The sequence below is a fragment of the Pleurodeles waltl genome, chromosome 12 (genome assembly GCF_031143425.1).
Source record: "Pleurodeles waltl isolate 20211129_DDA chromosome 12, aPleWal1.hap1.20221129, whole genome shotgun sequence".
NCBI classification, from domain to species: Eukaryota; Metazoa; Chordata; class Amphibia; order Caudata; family Salamandridae; genus Pleurodeles; species Pleurodeles waltl.
Genome location: NC_090451.1, coordinates 623451076 through 623473816, shown reverse-complemented (window position 1 = coordinate 623473816; position 22741 = coordinate 623451076). Strand labels below are relative to the sequence as shown.

Sequence of the window (22741 nt, the reverse complement as noted above, 5' to 3'; positions counted from 1 at the left end):
GGGTGGGTTGACATATCCTAAATTATAAAAACTTACAGGGGGATCAGAATTGGATACATCATAAAGATAAAGAAGAGCTAGATTTTTCTACTCATTCTTGAGAGATTATGGCCCTCATTACAAGTGTGTGGATTTTTAGACCGCTTGTTTGCGATGGTGGTCGGACCGCTACATGCCCAACCGTAGGACACGCACATTATGACCCTGGTGGTCCGACTGCCAGGGGGCTGCTGCCAAGGTACCTGATGGTGTGGCAGCGGTCGGAGTTGTGCCCAGCTACTTCGCCGCTGAGTTCAGCGCCACCGTGTTGATCACAACTTCACTTTCCGCCAGCCTTTTCATGACGGAGACACCGCCATGAAAAGGCTGGTTGAAAGCCTTGCTGGGGGCTGTGTATTCCGAAGGTGTTGGTTGCACCCTCTATGTGACGGCAATGGCCTTGGCTTCATGAGATTTCTGAGGTTTCAGCTGGTAGGTCCAGTGGAAACCTTGTAATTGGTCTAGGGGGAGACGCCAGCTCTGTGGCAGTCTCCTCTCTACAGGGCTGGCATGCCGATGGTCAGCCTGCCAAGCTCCTAATGAAGCCCTATGTGATCAGCTTTTGCCTGCGTCTAAGGGAACGAAAGACTGCATAATCTACAATAATTTGACTAGCTTGTTGATTGCTTACAGAACTGTCATTGATAAACAGTTAAATCTGGCTGAATAGGTTACCCTTCAGTAGATCCTCCTCCAGATTTGTTTATGCTGCCCCATCTTCATATTTAGATTTTTGACAGAGTTACAAGGTTTCAACATTTTTAATGCTGTGAAATAAAGCCTCCCCTGAACAAGTGGCCACTCTCATGTTGTGAGAGAGGTGTTCAGGTTCTTGACCCATGATCTAAAACCATGTGATTGAAGGGCATTTGGACAAAATATCGAGTCTTAATATTGAGTGATACTAAAATCAAGTTTTTTATATTGTGATGCAGGAATGTCGTTGACAAAAATATCGATTTTTTTTAAAAGGTAAGTAATATCATTTTCAGGAATATCATTTGTAATATTGTATATAATCCTATAGTTTTGAAAAATATTGTTTTTGTAATTATCTTTATGTTTTTAAATAATATTTTAATTGTTCATGTTATTTATTTGTATAATTGTTGTTAATGTTCTTAATTACATTTTGTAAGTTAAAGTTATTTTTAATTTTATTTTAATTGTTAATAGTAATTTATAGTATTGCAATGAATTGTGAGGTTTGTAGGGCTACATGGTGGGAAGTTAATTAAGTATGATTATTTAATAAGTAATGTTTAACTAATATTAATTATTTAATTAATAATTAATCATGCAAATTGTGTAAATATTTTTTAAAGTTATATTATTTGTGCGGGTTGTTGGGTTTGTAGGGGCGTAGAGTGGGAAGTTAAGTAATAATTTTTTAATTCCTAATTATTACTTTATTATTAATTATTTAATTGACGATTATATAAATTGTATAATTATTATTTTTTAGTTATATCATAGGTACAGGTTGTTAGTTTTATAAGGGTATAGAGTGAGGAATGTATTACGTAATTAATTAAATAATTATTATTTATTTATAATTAGTTAGTTGATAAGTATATAACTGGTGTAATTACTGTATTTTTGAAATTATATTTTAGGTGTGGCTTTTTGAGTTTGTAGGGGTATAGGGTGGGAAGTTAATTAAGTAAATATAAAATTTGAATTAATTATGAATTTTAATCAAAATATGTAATCTATTTATTATTTTGCACATTATTTAATAAATATATATTTTTGGTTTATATATTAGGTGTGAGTTTTGTTTTTATGGGGATAGGGTGTTAGGTTATTCAAATAATAATTAACAATTGTTATTCATTTATTATTAATTACTTTATTTATTACTTAATATGTTAATTGTGTTATCATTTTTTTATTTTAATTATAATGTACATTTGGACTTCTAGGTATATGGGAGTTTAGTGTAGGAGTTTAATAAAAAAAAATAACATTTTTTATTTGATATTAATTATTAAACCATGTATAATTATGTAAATTGTTTTTAAAATGTGTATATATATATACATATATATACATCATCTTTATATTAATAGTTTATATATTTGCATTCAATTAATTGATGCATTAAAATATGGTATGTATAGGAAGTGCAGTACTTTCCCTACTGCTGCATAGACTGTAGTGGGAAAAGTAACTTTTACCCCTCCTGAGTCCAACGCTTTCCCTACTGTTTCACCAACTGGAGTGGTAATAGTAAATTTTACCTCACCTGAATGCAACGCTTTCCCTACTGTTGCACCGACTGGAGTGGGATTAGTAAATTTTACCAACCCTTAGTCCAACGCTTTCCCTACTGCTGCACCAACCGGAGTGGGAATAGCAAATTTTACTCCTCCTGAGCCCAACGCCTTTCCTGCTGTTGCGCTGACCGGAGCGGAAATAGTAAAATTTACCTCTCTTGAGTCCTGTGCTTTTCCTACTGTTGCACAGACAGGATTGGGAATATTATATTTTACCCCTCATGAGTCTAACGCTTTCCCTAATGTTGCACAGACTAGAGTGGGCAGGGTCAGATTGGTAAGGCGGGCATTCGGGCATTGCCCAATGAGCCAATGTCTAAAGGTGACCTTTGGGACGTTGTTTTAGGGCCTCTGACATCGGTCCATCCTGTGATTCTGGACAAACAACTCTAAGCTTAAAATAAATGTTTAAAAAAATTATATTGTGTAATGTAACTAGTCATTTGCTCCGGTGCCCTGGGGCTGCATTCATGCCATATAAAACTACAAAAAATAAATAAACTGCTATTTGACCATGCTTAAGATTCTACAAAGGCTAGAGCAAGATAAAGAAAGAAAGCTTTTCATATAAATCCATCTGTATTTCTTTACATAACAAGGATGTTATGCCTTTGTTTAATTTAAGCATTAGTCATAAGGTGGCTTTAGAACACATTTTTAAGTGCTTCTGCATTATATCTGTTGTGTGAAGTACACAGTGATCAGAGGAAACAAATTCCGGTTTTGGGTGCTTTTCTTTATTTTCGCACCAGCCAGGTCATTAAAATACCAATCACTTCGCCAGGTGGCAACCTCAGACTCATCAGGTGATGTGGAGCTTCAGCCACTTATCTCACCTCTTCCACCCAGCTGAAATACAGCGCTTCTGGTGTATGCCAACGTTACCTGCTTTATTAGCTTTAACACTCTTATTTTAAAACCTTTTCTCTAAAAAATTAGTCCTGTGACACTAAGCAAATAGTGTTTCATGAAAGGGCTTTCTTCAAGAATGTGGCCCACTTGTTTTGGCACTGCCCAGGCGTAATTATGATCCCAATCCGATCCTGAGAGTGGGAATAGTAAATTTGACCCCTACACAGCCCAATGCTTTCCCTACTGTTTCACCGACTGGAGTGGGAATAGTATATTTATTATTTCTAAAATGTAATAGTTTTGTTAACATTGTTTGAGTATATATTATTATTATATGTTTGTGTATTTATTTTTTTACATATTGAAATTTATTATTTTTAAGATATTTTTTGAAAAACATATTTTTTTATTGTTTATTTTTATCATTTTTTAATTGGCATTGTTTTTAAAGTTTTTTCATGTTTATTTGTTAAAGTTTTATTTCTTATATGTGTGTGTATATATAATATACATATATACTTGTTATATTAGTAAATTAAAAAAGAAAATAATATAAATTAAAATGAATATTTTAAAATATATTTTTACATTATTTTATATATATATATATACATAAACATACACTCATACATATATATATATGCATTTGTGTGTTTTTAAATAAGTATATGTTTATATATATCTTTAAATAGTATTAAAACATACTGAAATAACATTGTATTGTTATAAGTTAAAATATTTAATATTTACTATTTTTAACTACATATACATATTAAAAATGATTTTTCGAAATTAGTGTAAAATTATATTTTTTCCTGATATTTTTGTACTTACCTTTATATGTATAGAAAAACGATATTTTTGTGATCAATATTTGTGACACAATATTTTGGTAGCACAATATTTATGGTTTCGATATTATGTCAGAGAACCAAATTAAGTGCTTTTCTTCAAGGATCCATTTGCCCTACAGACAAGTTGGCTCAGTTTTCTACCAGTAGTTAGACCAGGATCTTCAGGTGCACTGACTGGGATTGTATGAAGAGCAGGGGTGCGGCTTGGTCATTTAAATTGGAGTGTGTAAACCTCAGATTTCCTGACAACCAAGCAGGGCATGGGGTGGGCTTATGGGGCAGTGTGTGGTTGGACACAATATTTTTCAAACTAGCCAGCATTTTTAGGACCTCCATAACAGACAAGAGAGCAAGTGTGTGTGTGTTGTTGTCCATGTATATGTAGAAATCTCATGTGAAATTTGACAGGCACCTCACCATACCTGACTGAAAGCGCTTGTACCCAACTATTTACAAACAAGTACATTTTTAGGAGGTGTAACACCCCGCTGCCCAAAGCTAATGAAGAGTGGACACCAATTTAGTCAGTGAATGATGTTTTATTAGGACCTATAAGATTGAGAGCTAGTGCCATTATTAACCATGTGGTTCTAATTTTCCACATTACAATTGCAGCTCCATTCTGTTACATAGCACAAATACCAAGCACTACAGAACTTCTAAGCATATGACCTCAGTGATATGGGACATAACAGATTCCTCCTTTAAAATAAAAAAGGAATCACCTCAAATGCACAAGCGCCTTAGTTTTTCAAGTCATAACAATGTTCTGCTCTATGGATACCTGCAGAAGAATCTTAACAAACACTTTAAAGCAGTCATCGATGTTCTGCTGTTAAACTCAAACAGCCGTTCCTTCCACCCTTGTACATTGCCTTCATGCAACATGTTGCATCCAGGCAGGCAGACCCTGTGGTCTGTCCTCCTCAACCAAGGCTTGAACGGAAAGTTCAGGAGTTACTTCTCAGTGCATTACTCAACCAGACCAGCTTCCAGTGATTTTTTCTGAAACAATCTTAATTTTAGTTAAAGCTTTCCCACTATTTATAGCATTCACTGGAATGTTGGGAATAAGACAGACAGTTACATTGATATGAATACATTTGAAAACGACAAAGCCTGCCCACTACAACTATTATCGGAACAAACAACTTAGGGCCGCATTACGAGTCTCGCGGTCAACAGACCACCAGACTCATGGTGGCGGTCGCGACTGCCGCCGGTTTGTCGGTTTGACCACCAAATTAAGAGGTTAGAATCAGCCATGAAAAAGCTGGCAGAGAACAGGTGCAGAGGGCCAGCCCTTCATTGTCTATGCCCATGCACCCTTGTGCCGACAATGCACACTACGAGGGTGCTGTTGTCTCCTGTGGGCGACACTATTGCCGCTGGCTCGATTACGAGTCAGCGACAATGCTGCTGCCACTTTCCTGCTGGGTTGACGGGCAGAAGCCTTGGTTTCCGCCCGTCAGCCCAGCGTGAAAGTCATAATGGGGCAGGCAGGTAGGTCTCCAGTTCAGCGGTAACCTCTCCTTTGGAAGTTCGGCAGATAGGTCTTCCCATCTGCCGAACTCGTAATTGGTCCCTAACTCTGTTAGTCGAGGAGAGAAAGCAGAACTGCAAGTCATATTCACTTGACTGTCGAACAATCCAATCAATAGAGGGAATCTAAAACCTTGTTTTGCAATCTGAGATTCATTTGGGCTTCTAAACGCTGGTTAGTTCCAGTCACTCTAAAAATAATCTGGAATATAGTTCAACATTTAATTACTTTACATACCCTGTCATAGTCTTCTATTAAGAATATGTGTCATTTGTATGATTTGGAAATAAAATTAACATAGCATTTATAGAAATCAGCACTGAACACAACCTGCTGACTAAAACAGATGTGCTACAAGAAGTCATAATTTTACAAATATTAAAGAACTCCCTTTTAATTCGACACAATGCATTTTTTAAAGTGCTTCTACTAAAGAAGCTACCTGAATGCCAAGGGCCTTGTTTAGAGTTTAGGGGGAATCAAAATCCTGCAATTTCTGGAGGAAACAACATGTGTAGAGTACAATTTGCAGGATGAGTTTCCTCCACCATACTGATATAATTGTAGAGGAATTTCAGGTAAGAGATTTTACTCATAAATTAGAGTTTCTTCAGAAATTGGAGGATTTTTATTTCCCCCAAACTGGAAATAAGCCCAAATTATCTTACAAATGCAGACCCAGTAAATAAAGCTAAAGGGCTCATTACAAGTTTGGCGGTTTGACCGTCGGACCGCCGAACCCGCAGGACTGAGGCTGCCGTTAAATCAGCGTCCTCATCCCCTGTTTTACGTATTTCCACCGGGCTCATCTTAAGGGAGCAGAGGCCAATGCTGTTGCACAACAGCACCCTTGGAATGCATACTGTCTGCAGAGCAGACATTGTGCATTCCAAGAATGCTCGCAGGGGGCCCCTGCACTGCCCATGCCATGGGAAGTCTATGGGCCCCCTATGGCCTCCAGCGGTGGCTTCCCACCAGCCTTTCATGCCAGTGAGACCTCCATGAAAAGGGCTTGTGGAAGTGGACTCATGATCAGCACAGCGGTGCTGCCATGGGCACCGCTGTGGCTGACCATGACTCTGACCGCCGCCACCTCATTGAGATCTGTGATATGGCAGTAGCAGCGGTCCCCTGCCAGTCCTACTGCCATGGTTGTAATATCGTGGCCGGACCGCCAGGAGTGTGGCAGTCCAACCGCCACTGCGATTTTGGCGGTTTTAAGATTGCCAAACTCGTAATCAGACCCTAAATCTTAGGTGTCATCTGACCTATGACCTAAGCTACAAGTGAGGGTGCATAGGGAATGTTTAGGACTATAAGTGGCATTATTGCCTGACTTTAAGGTCAGGAATGCTTTGAGCCCATACATATGCCAGCTCCAGCCACTTCTCCTGTCCACAGCAAGGACCTAAGAAGCCATGATGCATTGAGTCAGTATGCTTCAAGATAGGCACAGCTGTGGACCTGTGCTGGTAGCAATGGACTGCATTTCAAATAATCTGATTGTCTGACTCCTTCCCAGCATTACAGTGATGACTCAATAAATGACTTAAAATTGGATATACAGAGAACCATCCCATTGTATATATGCCATTTTCTCTGACTCATTAAAGACAAGACTCACAATGTGAAGAATACAAAATTCAATATTGTTAGTTTTACTTTGATTCAAGAGGGTCTTACAACTAAGCCCTTGTATTTTGCTGCATCATATATTTACGCACACCTGCATACTCCCATCAAATTAACTTGGATGGCTAAAAAAAAGAGATGGTAAGGACTGTTTGATTTTTATTTAGATGCCCCAAGAAGGAATGTACCTTGAGGGTGGAAAGATATCTGACTCTTACCCTCAGAGCAACATTTGTAAAATAAAAACAGAGGGGTCACTACGTGCCTGATTAGGAGTCTGGTGGTCACAGGACCGCCAGACTCGCAGTGGCGGTCAGATCACCGTGGCTGTGGAAGTCTGACTGCCACATTATGAGTTTGGTGGGCGGACCCTCCAACAGACCGTTGTTTTTGTCAGGATCCAAGATCTCGATAGGCTGACGGAGGTCTTGGTTGTAATCAGCCAGGGCAGCGCTGAACTCAGCACTGACTGGCTGATTACAACCTTTTTTTCTGCCAGCCTTTTCATGCCGGTTTCCCCATTATAAAAAGGCTGGAGGAAAACAAGTGCCAGGGGCCACAGGGGCCCTACACTTCCTATGCCTGTGGCAATGGGAGTGCAGAGGTCCCTCTGCCCAGCATCACTGGAAGGCACACTGTCTGCTTTTCAGACAGTGCGCATTCCGAGGGTGCTGTCAGCCCCCTCTGTGCTACGGTATGGCACTCGGATCCTTTAAGCTCGTAGCACTGTTCCCGACAGTCTGACCGGCGGTAATTGTCTATTCACGTTTCTGATGGTCAGCCAGGTCAGATCATCAAAAACCTTGTAATTGGGGGGAGGGGAGGGACCACCACCATGGCGGTGGTGTCCTTCCGTGAGTTTTGCAGTCCTGTGTTGGAACCTCCAAACTTGTAATCGCCCCCTTAGTTTTTCTTAGTAGCCTGTTGCTGGCTCTGTTAAATGCTGGGGATATGGTTTAACAAGGCTGTCTATTGCCTATTCCCTGCACCTTCTCACCCTTCCTGTCCTGGTGTCTCAATCTTGCAGGTAATTTTCATCTGGCTTTCTCTATTTGTTAATTTTTTCATATCTTTCTCTTCCACCTTCTTTTATCCTTTGATGACTTTAACTCTCTTGTTTTGGGTCAAAGTTTGATGGTAAAATATAAATCAGAGTGTCCGCACTACCTGCAACCACCGGCAAAAACTAATCACATCTTTCCAAAACTTTTTGCTGCCTATTGACAAAGAGCTACTTGGAAAAAAACATGTAGTGATTTCAAAGAACTTTCTTTGTTCAATAGTTTTCAGAGACGTTTCATTCTTTTCATCAGATCTCCAGCTGCAGTCTCCTTGATCTTGATAATACAGCCAACACTATAACGACAGAACATACTTAAAGGGAATTAAGTGGTTCGAAAAGTTATTTTTTTTAATGATTTTTTGGTCAAAACAATATAGTGGATTACTGCAAAGACCATCTGCTCTCTCCTCTGAGGAATTCATGTGCAACATAAGATTGCAAGGAATATCCATAAATAGTATTTAGCTATATACCAATGTAAAAATGTTTGAAACACAGCAAAGAATTGAGTCTTGTAAAACACTACATTGTGTTGAATAGTAAACTATGGCTTTTAAGGCTCCTGATGATGTATGCTAGGAGCCCATACCTGATGCTTGCACTGACAGACACTGCCCTGACCTTCAGAAGTGAGTGACATTAGAGTATGTTAATTATGTCTTTACCAAATAATTATTATTGAAGGAATATCGATGAATGTTTATCCCTTACTGTATAGATGCATATCTTAATCTGAGGTGCATTTAGACATGAAAAGAAAATAATTATTCATTTTTAAGTCTTTTAATTCCCTGGTTAAACTGGGTGCTTCAAGTAAAGAGGTGGTCCACAGAACAGCAGTTTTTCAGGATGAAAACAAGTGAAACTGGAATTCTAGTAAAAATGCTTATTTTGCTAGTGTTCTCTTTCTGGTACATGTCCTCATCTGGGCATTAGCATCCCCCTCCTGCCCCCCACCCACCCTTCATCTGCATTTCTTGTTCCAGTCCTTACTTCTGGGCTGGTGAGGCTCATCCAGAGACTGAATACCCCTTGACAGTGGTTCCCAACCTTTCGACTTCTGTGGACCCCCAGTTTATCATTGCTGGAACCTGGGTATCCCCACTGAATCATTATTGGAATCCAGTGACCCCTCTACTGAGTCATTACTGAAAGCTGGGGACCTAATCTGTTAATAATATTTAATTTTCTAAGAAGTTGCAGACCCCCTGAGGAGGCTTTGAGGACCCCCAGGGGTTCCCAGACCACACTTTTTATTTTGAAATTATTGCGGTTTTGGCATCTGCACTGCCTGCATGCCTGGGCACCACTGTACCATGCGTTGTTCCGTGGTTGAAAAAAGCCACATAAAGCCAACAGCTTGCTTCTTGGCTACTAGCTGCTGCTCTTTGGTCCTGTAATAAGGACATTAGAGATAGGTTTTATACTAGGATTTCAGGCTTCCATGTATTATAATAGGGATAAATGTCCAATTCAATGAGTGGCTTTACGGGTTAAGGCCAGAATATACACAGAAATATCATCTTGCATAAACATTGAGGTGGTCATTACAACCTCGGTGGTCTTTTTACAAGACCGCAGAGGGACCGCCGTGCGGAAGACCACCAGTAGTGGCGGTTTGCCGCTCGGCGTATTATGACTGTTGGCTGCTCTCCGTCCTTTTTCCGATGGAGAGCCGCCAACAGCCATACAGGCGGGCGGCGGGGAAGTGGAGGTTGCTCCACCTTCACCGCCACGCCAACAGAACACCGCCCACCGAATCACGTCCTGTGATTCGGCGTGGCGGTGTTCTGTTGGCGGTGTGGTGTCGGCGGAGCAGCCCCCATGGCTCCCATCCCCTCCCGGAGGATCGACGGAACAGGTAAGTCGATCGTCCGTTAGGGGAGGGGGTGGGGGAGGTGTTGTGTTGTGTGGGTGCATGGGGTTGTGCGTCTGTGTATGTAGAGGGGGTGTGTGAGTGCGTGTATGCTTGCGGGGTGTTGCGTGTATTGGGAATGAGTGCGTGTATGTCTGTGGGTATGTCTGTATGGATGTGTGCGTGTATGTTTGTATGTGGGTGTGCGTGTCTGACTGTGTGTGTGAGGATGTAGGCATGTATGTCGGTGTGTGTGCGTGTGTGTGTTGGTGGTGCCTGCTTGCGTGTCATGTGTGAGTTCTGTGATGTTGGAGGTCGGGGTGGGGAGGGGGGCCCTGCCACCTTTGGGGAATGCAGGGGTGGTGGGGGGTGTAGGGGAGGGAGTTGGGGTGGGGGTGGGGGAGACCCCTATCAGTGCCAGGGAAGGAATTCCCTGGCACTGATAGTGCTTACCGCCATGGATTTCGGTATAGTGACGGCCACCGGGCTGGAGACCCAGGTCTCCAGCCCGGCGGTCGTCTCCGCCCTGGGGGGGCGAAACGGAGAACCGGCGGATGACCATGGAGGTAACCGCCGTGGTCATAATACAAAAAAAAAGAACGCCAGCCTGTTGGCGGTCTTACCGCCGCTTCTCCGCCTTCCGCCAGGGTCATAATGACCCCCTGAGTGTCCTGCGTGTCTCTACTCATGTTTGAAATTGACGTGTTTTTGGCTCCATTTTCCTCTGCCCTAAGCCTGGCTCTGGCTGGGGTGAGCTGTCCCATTAACATGCAGCGAAGCAACATGTTATCTATATCAATTCTTGAGACACTTGGGGTTATTTTTTGCTTTCACTCTTGTTTCCATTTTGCACAGATCCACCTTGTTTGTGCAGCGATGGGTACTGGCAGGCCCTGTATCGGAGTACATAACTCCGGTTTGTAGTATTAACCAGGAGACCTGTTTTTGAAGGTAGGGGATGTTTGCAGAATGTTTATGTCTTACCTATAGGCGCCATTAGCACGTCTGCACTTTACATTTCTCACTTTAGCATATCTGCACTTTAGCACACGTGCACTTTAGCTCATGTTCACTTTATTTGACCTCTGCGGCTCTTTAGATACCATACAGTACGAAACTGATGTGAGGTGTATATTTTGTTTATGTTAATCTGATTATGCATCTGTTCGATCTCATCAGTGTATCAGTGTCGATAGACGAAAGGAAAGAAGCAGCTTCAGTGTTGAAAATATTGTATAATATTTTGTAATGCATACTGTCTGACATTTCTGCGCAATAAAAAAAAAAAAAGAAAAAAACACAGAACCTGATTGTAGTGTTGCCACCTGTTAATTACTACTCTCTAAGATAGAGATCCTTCTTTTTTTCAGCCGTATCCCAACTCGGGTACTCTGATGCAGCAACTCAAAATATTCCTGCACCTCATCTATTTTAACAAAAAGATGTTACAGTCGACCCAATAAAAGCCTGATGAAAAGTCAGTGAATCAAGTACATAGGGTAAGCTTCTGAGCTTAGACCTGGGTATTCCACTGCCGAGTGGAGATCTGGGATGGCACCCTAATTGAAAACCTTTTGGACAAAAAATAATAGCCCTTTTTATTCCACCCAGAAGTCCAAGGCTTTCAAAGGGATTTTGGCATAAACCTTCACCTCAGCTTGAAAGGTAATAAGCCTAGAATGAAAAGGAAGTGCAGAATCACCATTTTAAGATTGTCTAGAGAACTCACTCCTGTCAAGAGTCTGGGTGATACTTAGGGTCAATGCTTCTTTAAAAGAGGGAGGAAATATGTTGCCAAAACGTTAGACTCAAACCTTGAGTAGGTTAGTAGGAAGTGGGTTTGGGCCTGAGGCTCCAGAGGTGTTACCTCTTTCTTTGCTCTTCAATTGCACGGAGCATGAAGTACGAGATTCAGAGAGACCAGTGGCTCAGCATAAGAGTTCTGCACTGAAGAGCAACTACATAGAGTGTGGCTACATAGTTAATCCCTTCATAAATTGCCAGATTTTTAAAAATATATGTGCTTGACCATTTCATTTCAAGAATGGAAGCTCATTGTTTCATCATATAAGCCTTCTTTAAAATAGCTAAGCTAGTTTTGTCTCATTTACTTATTGCTCAAATCCAGTGCTCATAAATTGTTTGGATATCTGAGAAAGCTTGCATACCATCTAGTTCTTTGAAATTTCTTTTGTAGTTAGCTCAACATTTGATGCAAGCTGTGTAGTGCTTCCCTAATCATTGGTTGGCGCTAACCACTTGCTCCAAAGAAATCAGTGTTTTGAACATGATGACAATTCAAATGGCATGCCTGCGTTCTCAAAGGAATTTCACCTTGGGCATGCCACAATGGAACTTTCTGCCCCAACCCACTTCTCTGTTCTCCCTTCCAGTAGACGTTTCACAGGAGTTTCTAATCAAATATAGCATGATTGGGGGAAATGATCCCTTCACTATGTTTTACATCACAATTTTGAACATGCCTGTAATAAAGGAGAGCAAGACAAATGTGTGCTTCCGGACTGCTGCTCTGGCAAGTGAGTGATGAGTAGGTTGAGCAGAAATGTCTTGAGGGATCCTTCCACCGAGTGCCCAATGATTACCCTTGAACAGAAGAGGTGGGCATTGTTCCCTCATCGCCTCTAACATCTGCTCTGGGATGGACTCTGTTGGAACATCCAAAAGTCACATAGTAACTGGAAGGGCTTTTATGCATTGCTCCTTATTTTGCCACTTTTAAATTAAAATCAATGGTGAATAGCAACAAAGTTGGTGGATATTTCTCTGCGATAAACTGGAGTACTTCTGATAAAAGAGCTAATGGCGCTACATTTGGCTTGCCTGCTGGCGGAATCTACACAGTAAACAAGGCAAAGGAGCTAGACGCATGACAATATTACACTGTGAACAGCTAACAGTTGAATGTTTGAGTTAAGCATGTTTATTTGTCTTAAAATTCATTCTCCCCTTTTCGGTGTATATGATTGACTTTTTCCCATACATTGAGAAATAACAAAATCCCCTAATGGGTGCCTATCCTATATGCCATATGTATTGGATAGATATGACCTGAAGCACCTGAGTGAGCTCTGTGCTCTAGTGTCTGAGATCCTGATTCGAGCACTCAGTTGCTGCTATGCATCACGGCACAGGAGCAAGTCGTTTTCTATTGTTGCAGCACTTTTATTACTCAAGATGCAAAAAACATCAAAAGAACAATAATACAATTGCTACTTTCTCTGACATCCACTCAATTATTTTAGACTTTTACTTTCTTTTTTAGGTTTGTTTGTATGTATGTGTGTGCATTATCCTACCAGCGACTTAAGAGCAACTTGCAGTCATAAGCCAGTCCTATTGGCATTGCCAACGCCTATTGCAATTTGACCTTTGTTTATATTATGGGGGTTATTCTAACTTTGGAGGAGGTGTTAATCCGTCCCAAAAGTGACGGAAAAGTGACGGATTTACCACCAGCCGTATTACGAGTCCATTATATCCTATGGAACTCGTAATACGGCTGGTGGTATATCCGTCACTTTACCGTCACTTTTGGGACGGATTAACACTCCTCCAAAGTTAGAATAACCCCCTATATGTTTGGTGATATTGTAAACTCTGTCTCAGTTCATATTTTTATTGCTGCTTTGGTAATCTTGTAGCACTGTGTCCAGAATCGAACGTATTCTGCTGTCTTTGACCTAACTTGGACTGCTCATCCCTATTTGCCTGGAGATTGAAGAGGGCTTCAAACTTCTACTTTCCAATCAAAGATCAAGTAAGCAAATGTCAATTTTTGTGGGGAACATCAGATCCCCTCACTTCGATAGTGTTTGGTTATTCTTACAACTTCAAGGATTGGAGAAAAAGCCTGAAAATCTAATCCGCTAATCATACGAATTTTGTGACCTAACAGCACTGAAAGAAAGTCCCATTATTTAAGAGTGAATTTTGTAGGGATCTATGTTGTTTGGCTGGGCGACTGTTTCAACAATATGAGGTCCTGCTATATTTGTTTTTATATGTGAAATATCCATGATAATTATGTGAATACAGTTGAAACAATTATTGTGAATACTGGAACGAGTGGTTGGACATATTTTGTGCACCCAGCAGTGAGCCAGTGTTAATTTTAGCGGTAGCTGATCACACACATTCTTGTGTTTGTAGGCATGGTGGTTGCAAGGTAAATGATGGAGGCTGACCACAGCATCGTTGTTATTGTTTTGGAAATGATGGAACTGCGTGAGATCAGAATGGCGAGAAACTTATTGAAGTGTGAGTGTAAGATTAAGATGAGTGGACTAAGTGAATGTAGTTAACATGAAGCCTATTGCGCATTATAAATGGGTTGAAGTAAGTCAGACAGAGTGTACTGTGGGAGAAAGAAAGAAACAGACAATAGTGAGCTCTTGCAGAAATATGTTCTTCTTTTTTTGTTGGATGTCTTTTTATGTGGGCTCCTCAAGGCTGTCATCAGGAGCAGTGCTGGTGGGCATTTGCGTTGCATTGTGAAGCACTGGCCTCTGTAACTCAACTCACTTGACTGTAGCGATCATGCCCATTACCAGCTTGCAGACCACCAGAGATGAATGGGTTCAAGGTCTATGTGTAACTCCAGCTAAGGGTAGGAGAGTTTTCGACCCTCCCAGTGGTGACTTCTGCCACTTGAGCACACAAGCCATCTTCTCATGTTTACCTATTTTCTCTTTGAGGTTTCTCCTTAGTTGGTCCCATGCCTGGTCCAGGGAGCGTCTGTACACTGGTCTAAACCTGCAACTTGTAAAAGGGAGCTGGCAAAGGGACTACATCTAGAACTACAACATATTTAATTATTGCAGGTGCCCAAAATGTATAGGCCACTAAGGACCATTAGAGAATTGTGCGCAAAGTTGTGTTCATAACCTTTATTCCCAACATCGCACATCTCAGTCGTTTCATCACGTCTAAATAGCAGTTGCCACCAATTGTGAAAATGCTGGCATTATTGATTGCAGTCAATGGCCACACAGTTGTTGGGTCTGTCGAAGTGAAGCTAAGTAGTTCCATAGAAACATCCTGTGATAACGTATTAGGCCAGTGTTTCCCAACCTGTAGTCTGGAGACCCCTGGCGGTCTGCAAAGCTTCCTCAGGGGGTCCACGACTGCTCAGTAAATTAATTAATATTAACAGATTAGGTCCCGGCTTTCAGTAATGACTTAGTACGAGGGCCCCCAGATTTCAATAATAACTAAGTGGGGGTCCCTGGGTTCCAGTATTGATAAAGTGGAGCTCCACAGAGGTCAACAGGTTGGGAACCACTGTTTTAGACTGCACTGGATTGAATTTAGGTCTATGAGAATTTTCTGTTATGCAGGTGTGATCTTGCATAACTTCATTAATTTTGTGTTATTCTTGTTATGTGTAATTCCTGGAATTACACTATTATGTAATTACATACCAGAAGCACTAGAATGTTAAGCAATCGATTACGTACAACACAACTGACCAGAATGCAAGTGGCTGCTGTTTGCGGCTCTTGTGTTTTTTGCACTATATTTTAGCATGAAGTGCTTCCTCTCATCCAAATTGGACATGAAGATGCACATCATGCGAAAATGTTGCACTAAATGCTAGTTTTACATGTCGTATGATTATGTATAATTTCATATAATTTTTCCAAATGTCACTGAGTTTCACAGAAACAAATTGTGCAAATTTTGCACACCTCGAAGTATTGTTGTTGCATTTGTATAGTGCATTACATCCCTGACAAAGCGCTAAGTGCGTAAGTGAATAGGTACCTTGCTACACCATTGAGCATACTTAGTGTGAAGTCTGCTGAACTGCAATACGGCCTGTATGGGAAGTGTTTTGATGTTGTGTGTAATGATCACAGTGGTGTTCGTATTGTGACATTGGTCGTGGTGTTTAGGCAGTGCTTAATTTGTACAGTCATCAGCACCAGCACTCACTGCTGCGGACCATGATTTCTTTTTCTCATCAGACTTTGATCCAGAGCAATAGAGAGAAAGGCAAAAAAGGGACAAAAATCGAGGAAGTGAAAGACAAGAAATGTATTAGAATATTGTCCGAAAATCGTCTGAAATAAATACTTTTCCTAAATATCATTCACAAAAGTATCGCCATATAGAAGTTAACAATAAAAAATCTGCATTTGACGGGTGAACATTTGTGTAAGCTATATTTAGGGCATTTTATTTGACTAAGAACATATTCCTGTTACTGAGAAAGCAGACATGAAAAAGAACCTGCACAAGTCATACAAAAAGAAAAGGAACTTAAGATGGCGGAAGAACAAAAACTGGGTATATTTTGGATTTGGCAACCGTGGTATTCTCCAGCGAATAATGGTGGTCTCCTAAGACATTCTGTGGCTCCTAGTGCTTATACATTTTTTTCTCCCATTAAAAACTGTTCTTATGCGAGTAGTGCAGAGCTGCCCCATAAGTATCAATTGCGGATTTTACAGATTTCTACTGGAACAAGGATGGGTTATAAACAGTTAACATTACAATGCCTACTTAAAGCGCTGAGATTATAATGAGCACAGAGGAGTGTCTTTATGAAATCAAAGACAAAAAACCACTCATCCGTGAGCTCTAATTGGAATTATGTGACAGTTGACCTTTACATTTTTTTAAAAATTGGAACATTGTTTGTAAATTTATAGTCTGAATCTAAGCTGAGTGAAGAACTGCTTGTGTTGATGCCACTTATATTTAATCACTTGCTGCAGGAAATAGTGTTGCTGTGCTGGGTTGCTTAGAATTTGCGATTCTATGTCAGGACCGGAGGCTCAGATTATGCTTTCTCTTTCTTTTACTGTTCCAAACAGCAGCCAATAAAATAACAGTAGAACAAAAACATAAATACCCATGATGCTCAATAATAATGGCACATGGCCCAATCATAACACAGGAACTTAACCCATAAAAGCTATGACCTCAAAAGTCACTCCCTCTTTCTTTGCTGCTCAGCAGCCAGATAAGTACAGCATTGTTACTTTGCACTTTTATCTTGTTTTAATTGTGTATATTCTGTACCAATATAGCGTTCCGCTACCTTAGTTTGTTTTGTCCTATACAGCGCACGTCTAGCGCTGACTTTCCATCCTTGGCTGTCTGGCCGTTTTATTGCCTGTGGAGCGGGAGCAGACTAATCGGCCTCCGTGTAGTCCTATTTCTGGCTATTAAGTTTACGGAAGAACTCCATCGGAAACCCGTTATGGCCGGGAGCCTTCCATGCTTTCAATTGACTCATAGCCAAGAACACTTCCCCCTCCAATGTGTCCGCCTATACGTCAGTCATCTGTTATAGGTCTATTTTTTTCATAGGGCAGGCTGCTGTGAAGCTTAAAATGTCCCACTCAGGAACTATCAGCCGTGATTGGTAGAAGCTAGCAGGTTGCGATGCCAACTCTTCCGCTATGCACTGACTGTCTCGTACAACCCGCCTCCGGCTGATGTGCACAGTTCTCTAATAAACATACTGGGGGTCATTACGACATTACCGCCCGCCAAGCGGTAACCACAGTGCGGCCGCCAATGCGGCCGCACTCCCGTGGCCCCCATTAAGACATTCCCGCTGGGCCGGCGGGCACAAACCAAGTTTGTGCCCCCTGGGCCGGCAGGCGCAAACCAAGTTTGCGCCCGCCAGCCCAGCGGGAATGAGGCCGCAACATAGGAGCCGGCTCCTAATGGAGCCGGCGGTGTTTCGGCCGTGCGACGGGTGCAGTTGCACCCGTCGCACTTTTCACTGTCTGCTATGAAGACAGTGAAAAGCTGGCCGGGGCCCTGTTAGGGGGCCCAGGACACCCCTTACCGCCAGCCGCTTCCTGGCGGTGCAAACCGCCAGAAACAGGCTGGCGGTAGGGGGGTCATAATCCCCAGGGCAGCGCTGAAAGCAGCGCTGCTCTGGCGGATTACATCCGCCGGGGCCATTGTGTCGGTAAACCGCCGGCCCTGGCGGTGCGACTGCGGCGCTACCGCCGCAGTCAAAATATGCCGGGAGGCACCGCCAGCCTGTTGGCGGTGCTCCCGTCGTTTTGGCCCTGCGGTTATAATACCGCCAGGGTCAGAATGACCACCACAATCTTTTCCCTGCTCCCAATCCATGCAAGCAATTTGAGAGCTTTATTTACGGCCTCATATATGTGCTTCAGTTTCTCTTGGAACATTGTCTTAACCTCATCAGCACCTACCAAACGGTATTCCTCCTCTTTTTTTAACCACCATCCTCCTCGATCGGGGTCTGGAAAGCTCCATAGACCCTCTCCAGTGTCAGTAGACAGTGCAAATAAAAACAGTGATCAGGATAGATGAAATGGGCGGAGACGTTTTAAGGTATGAGCAATTTCCAAGGGCCTCCTGGCAAAGTGAACTTTTTCTCTCTCGATTTCGCCTATCTTTTTCTTTATCTCAGACTTTAAGATATTATTCAATATTGTTTGGCACCATGGGGGCAACATAGTACAAAGCTTCGAACCACAGAACCCCAAAACGACATTGAGAATGATGAAATGATGGAAGGGCGGACAAATACTAGGAGGGATGGTTAAAGGATGGATAATAGAATGTAATGCTGAAATGGTGAATGAGTGAAAGCATGGTGAAAGGCTGAGGAAGGAAGAGTGACAGGGTGGATGGATAAATTATATTGTGGATATATTGATGGGTGAATGGGTGAAAGGATGCAAGTATGAATCAAATGGGTGATGTATAGATGGAAGGAGGTATTATTAGATTATAGAAAGGTGAAGGAAAAACAGACAGATTGATGAATAGATGAAGAGGTGAAAGAATGAATGAATAGATGAATGGAGGAAGGATGGAAGGATAAAGGAACTCATCAAAGGAGGTTCGTGAGCTCACTGAAAACAGAAGTATGGTTCAAAGTAGGAAGTGTTTTAATTTTTAAGCTACTTTCCTGAATGGTGCGAAATAAATATAGAGTTATAAGTGCAAATACTTCCTTTGCACAGTTATAGGGTATGATTTAGAGTAATTGCACTCAGCCAGCAGTATTGTGGCGAACTGTGACCTAGTTTGATCAAAGAATACTTGACACGACTCATCCTTCACGTCTTAAACTGGAAGGCATTCAATTAGTTCAAGTGGTAGTTATGCAAGGAGTAAATTAACTCTTTCCTCTCACGTAGGTTTTATTTATTCATGGTAAATCGAGTTATGGAATTATGCTTGAGCACAAACGCTGAGATTCAAGAGGCTGACGTTTCTATGTCAAGAAGCTACTTGTATCAGTACATATAATACTGCTATTCTGTATTGGAGCAGAGCTATCCTCCAAATCTGTGGTTCAAGGGTCGCAAATATTATTAAAAGATAATTGAACAAAGGCTAATGATTTTTGCTTTAACAGTCTCACAGATTATGAGACTGGGATTTTATTAAGACTTGTGTGATGTACATGCAATCTATGCAAATTTTCGTTTCGGCTGCACCTTGTAGAAACAATAGCAGCCACAAACCACTTAAATTAGGCATTGATGTTGCATATACAAGGAAAATATCTAAAACCTCAGCTGTACTAAGAGTCAACAGATCCCTAGCCAAATTTCGCTGCATTCAATATAACCTGCACGTACAGATTAACCTTAAAGTTCCTTAAATTGCTTGTATCACTGTCCCCAACAGGACTATAGAAAGGGGCAACTGTGAATAGCGGTCTTAGAGAAGGGGTGTTACTGGGAATTTGATGCTTGTCCTAATGCATTGCAATTGGGAGTGAGGTGCAGCGGCTTGACATTTCTCAGAACCTTCTTTGCTTGGTACAAGCCTTAAGCAGCTCATACAATATTTATTCCCGCCTTCCTTGTCATTAACAGGAAGGGACCACAGCACACAATATAAAAAATATACTATAAAGGTTTGACTGTGTGTCTCTAAGTTGATTTTGTGGCCAAATATATCATGTTATGAATCGACCACGATCTAGCAGGATTGCATTATCCTCAGCTTTGTCACCCTACCACCACCACCAGGATAAGCTCCACCCTCTCCATGATAGTGCAATGAAACACTTCTACGACCATGACATGCAGCTAAACGCGTGGCAACTGGGTATGTCTTATCCCCTCTCCAAATAGCCTTTAGATGTCCTAGTATTCTTTTTTCATGGGGAAAAAATTAACTGCCCACATAACTTTTAAAACGGGGACAAATCAATACATAAACAGTATGGCTGTCTGGATTCTGCTGTTGGGCCATTAGATGACGATCATGCAGGCCCTGTGAGATCCCGCCTTTGGAACTGAGCATGTCTGAACACTCTCCAGCGCACTGCAGATGTTGCTGCAAAATGCATTCCAGCCCTGGTTCCAGTTTTACCATCTTGGGGCCGTATTACGCAAAGTGCCTCGGGCGCAATAGGCATGTGTGTTCACTTGAATGCGCTGCCCATAGGGCAGCGCGAGTTCGCGAGGGCAACCGTGAACTAGCGCTGCCCTGGGGGCAGCGCATTCAGTGTAATGGGGTGCACTTTCCCTGTTTGTGCCCAGTGCACCTATGTAAGGTGCACTGTGGTGCAAACAGAGAAATTGCACCCTATGTGTAATAGGACCCCTTGTGCATTGTGGTGCATGTAGTTGCTTCTGTTGCCAAACCCTTCCCATATCGTGCCAGGAGATGGAGCCCTGTTCAGCATCATTGTGCCTGAATTCTACAGATATGCTGACTCGTGTGGACTTGCTTGACTTGTCTCACTCTGGGCTGCAGTCTGTACTCTGTTCCTGGTTTCCCTCCTTGGACCTGCTGTCTTTCTTAGTCTTTCCATTTCCAAGTTCTTCTGCAGACGCTCTGTCACTGGTGAGTCCCTGATTCCGAACACCTGGTTGGTGACTCACACTTCCCTCTCCCGCAACACATGTGCTTCCTGTACCTCCAGCCATGTCTACTTCATGAACACATTGTCCAATGGCTTTCAGCAGTCTTTGCTGCTAAGCCAAGCTTGTATTATCTCAATATTGCTACATTTATCTCAGGCTTGTTAATTGATTCTGCATTTACTGTTTTTTTCCTATACAGTGGTTCCTCTTTTTCTGTTTTGCTTCTTTAGCTTACCTGTTCCCTTTCCATGTTGTTAAACTCTCTCTGTCCTTTTTGTATGCAAATGTCTTTAATTTTGTTTGCACCCTCCCTTTCCTGCCCTTGCTGGTGTGCAGAATCTCTGTCTTGTTTTCTAGAGTCCCTTGTGATGCATTCATTGTTCCAATTCTCTCCATGTTTGTTGTAGTTCTCGCTTCCTGGATTTCAGTGTTCCCATATCAGCAGACTTTCTGTCCAATTGTGTCCTTTTTCGTAGAATCCGGTCCTGTTTTTCCCTGAGACCAGTAGCTGTTTTCAGTGCACCTTGCTCTATTTCCTTTTTGTCCTCTCCTGTGGTTGTGTTGACATCTTGATTATTATTGTGGGTGCCAGTTAGATTCTGAGACTTGGTTCCTCATCCACGGAGATTCACACAATACTTTCCACCATAGGAGCTGCAAGGTGTCTTTCCAGACTCTGTGAGATTAACTGCTTCTTGCCTTCTTGTAAAATATTTTCCCTTCACAAAAGATCACTTTTCCAAGGATCATACACACTGTCATATAAGATAGTTTTACTATTGTTTTACTCTTTGCACCATTACATTTCCCACCTATTATTTGTTGTTATTAAATGCTCTGATGCTCTAATTGTGTCTTTTCAGCCATTACCCAGTTCAGGCCCATTACAATCTGTTCCAGTCCAAAGTTTATGACTTCTTCTTCCTCTTTCATACGGTCAAGTACTGTCTTGTTGTCCTTGCAGGGAATAGGCTATCCTTATTCATCAGTCTAGACTTGATCGCAGCAGGGTCCCTGACAATAGTTGAAATTATAAGTAATCAACTTTGAAATGGCTTTTTGGTCCTTTGTGTCAGGGACATTATAATTCTTTTTCTAGTCACTATTTTTGTTAGCCTTACATTTCTCACAAATAGAGAACCCCTTTTGACCACCTAACCTGGCTTTAGTAATGTCAGGTGGTAAGTAGTTGCATGCTAAATGGGGCCTTCGGGGATATGGTCTTGTGGTAGGTGACGTGGTTTATGGCCCACTTCTGGCTCATTCACAACATCACATCTGAGAATAGGCCAATGTTTCTTCAGCAGTTTGTACACTATTCTAGATTGTTTGTCAAAAGGGGTCATAAAACTGATTGCTGGTTTATCTAAATTGTGCTTTTTTCACATTCTCATAGAATAGTACATGTTACTGTGTAATTCTCTGTATCCTGTTGTATGGATGGTTCCAAAAGCCTTTCAGGGTAGTCTCTGTCCATAACATGGTCACACCTGCGATTTCTCCTGCTCAAAGGCCTATGTAGATCTGCAAATGTTTCATGTTCTTAACAGTTCCATATATGGAACACTCAATTTCAGCCTTCGAGGTGCTCACCATTGGCATGCAGAATGCTGTTACCTGCCATCATTTTCCTATGTAATGATCTGGCTCCTTACTGCTTCCATGAAAACATAAGGGTACTCAATCTTTTGCTTACTCATGTAGTCTCTGAAAGTCACATTCATATCACTGCTCTTTAAAGTATTGTCAAATTTGTTAGTACATTCTTTGGTGACCT

At 41.6% G+C, this 22741-nt stretch overlaps 1 protein-coding gene and 1 long non-coding RNA gene across 2 annotated transcripts in view; one reads left to right on the top strand and one right to left on the bottom strand.

Moving 5' to 3' along the window:
* The window catches only part of LOC138268395 (uncharacterized), a 151995-nt gene that overhangs the window by 62851 nt on the left and 66403 nt on the right, over positions 1–22741 (top strand). The window contains exon 3 of the long non-coding RNA XR_011199992.1: positions 13780–13895. This is a non-coding gene — a long non-coding RNA (uncharacterized lncRNA). The remainder of the gene's footprint in view (positions 1–13779; positions 13896–22741) is intronic.
* PEA15 (proliferation and apoptosis adaptor protein 15) overlaps positions 1–22741 on the bottom strand; it is a 447785-nt gene that overhangs the window by 373129 nt on the left and 51915 nt on the right. The gene's annotated exons all lie outside the window — the stretch shown is intronic.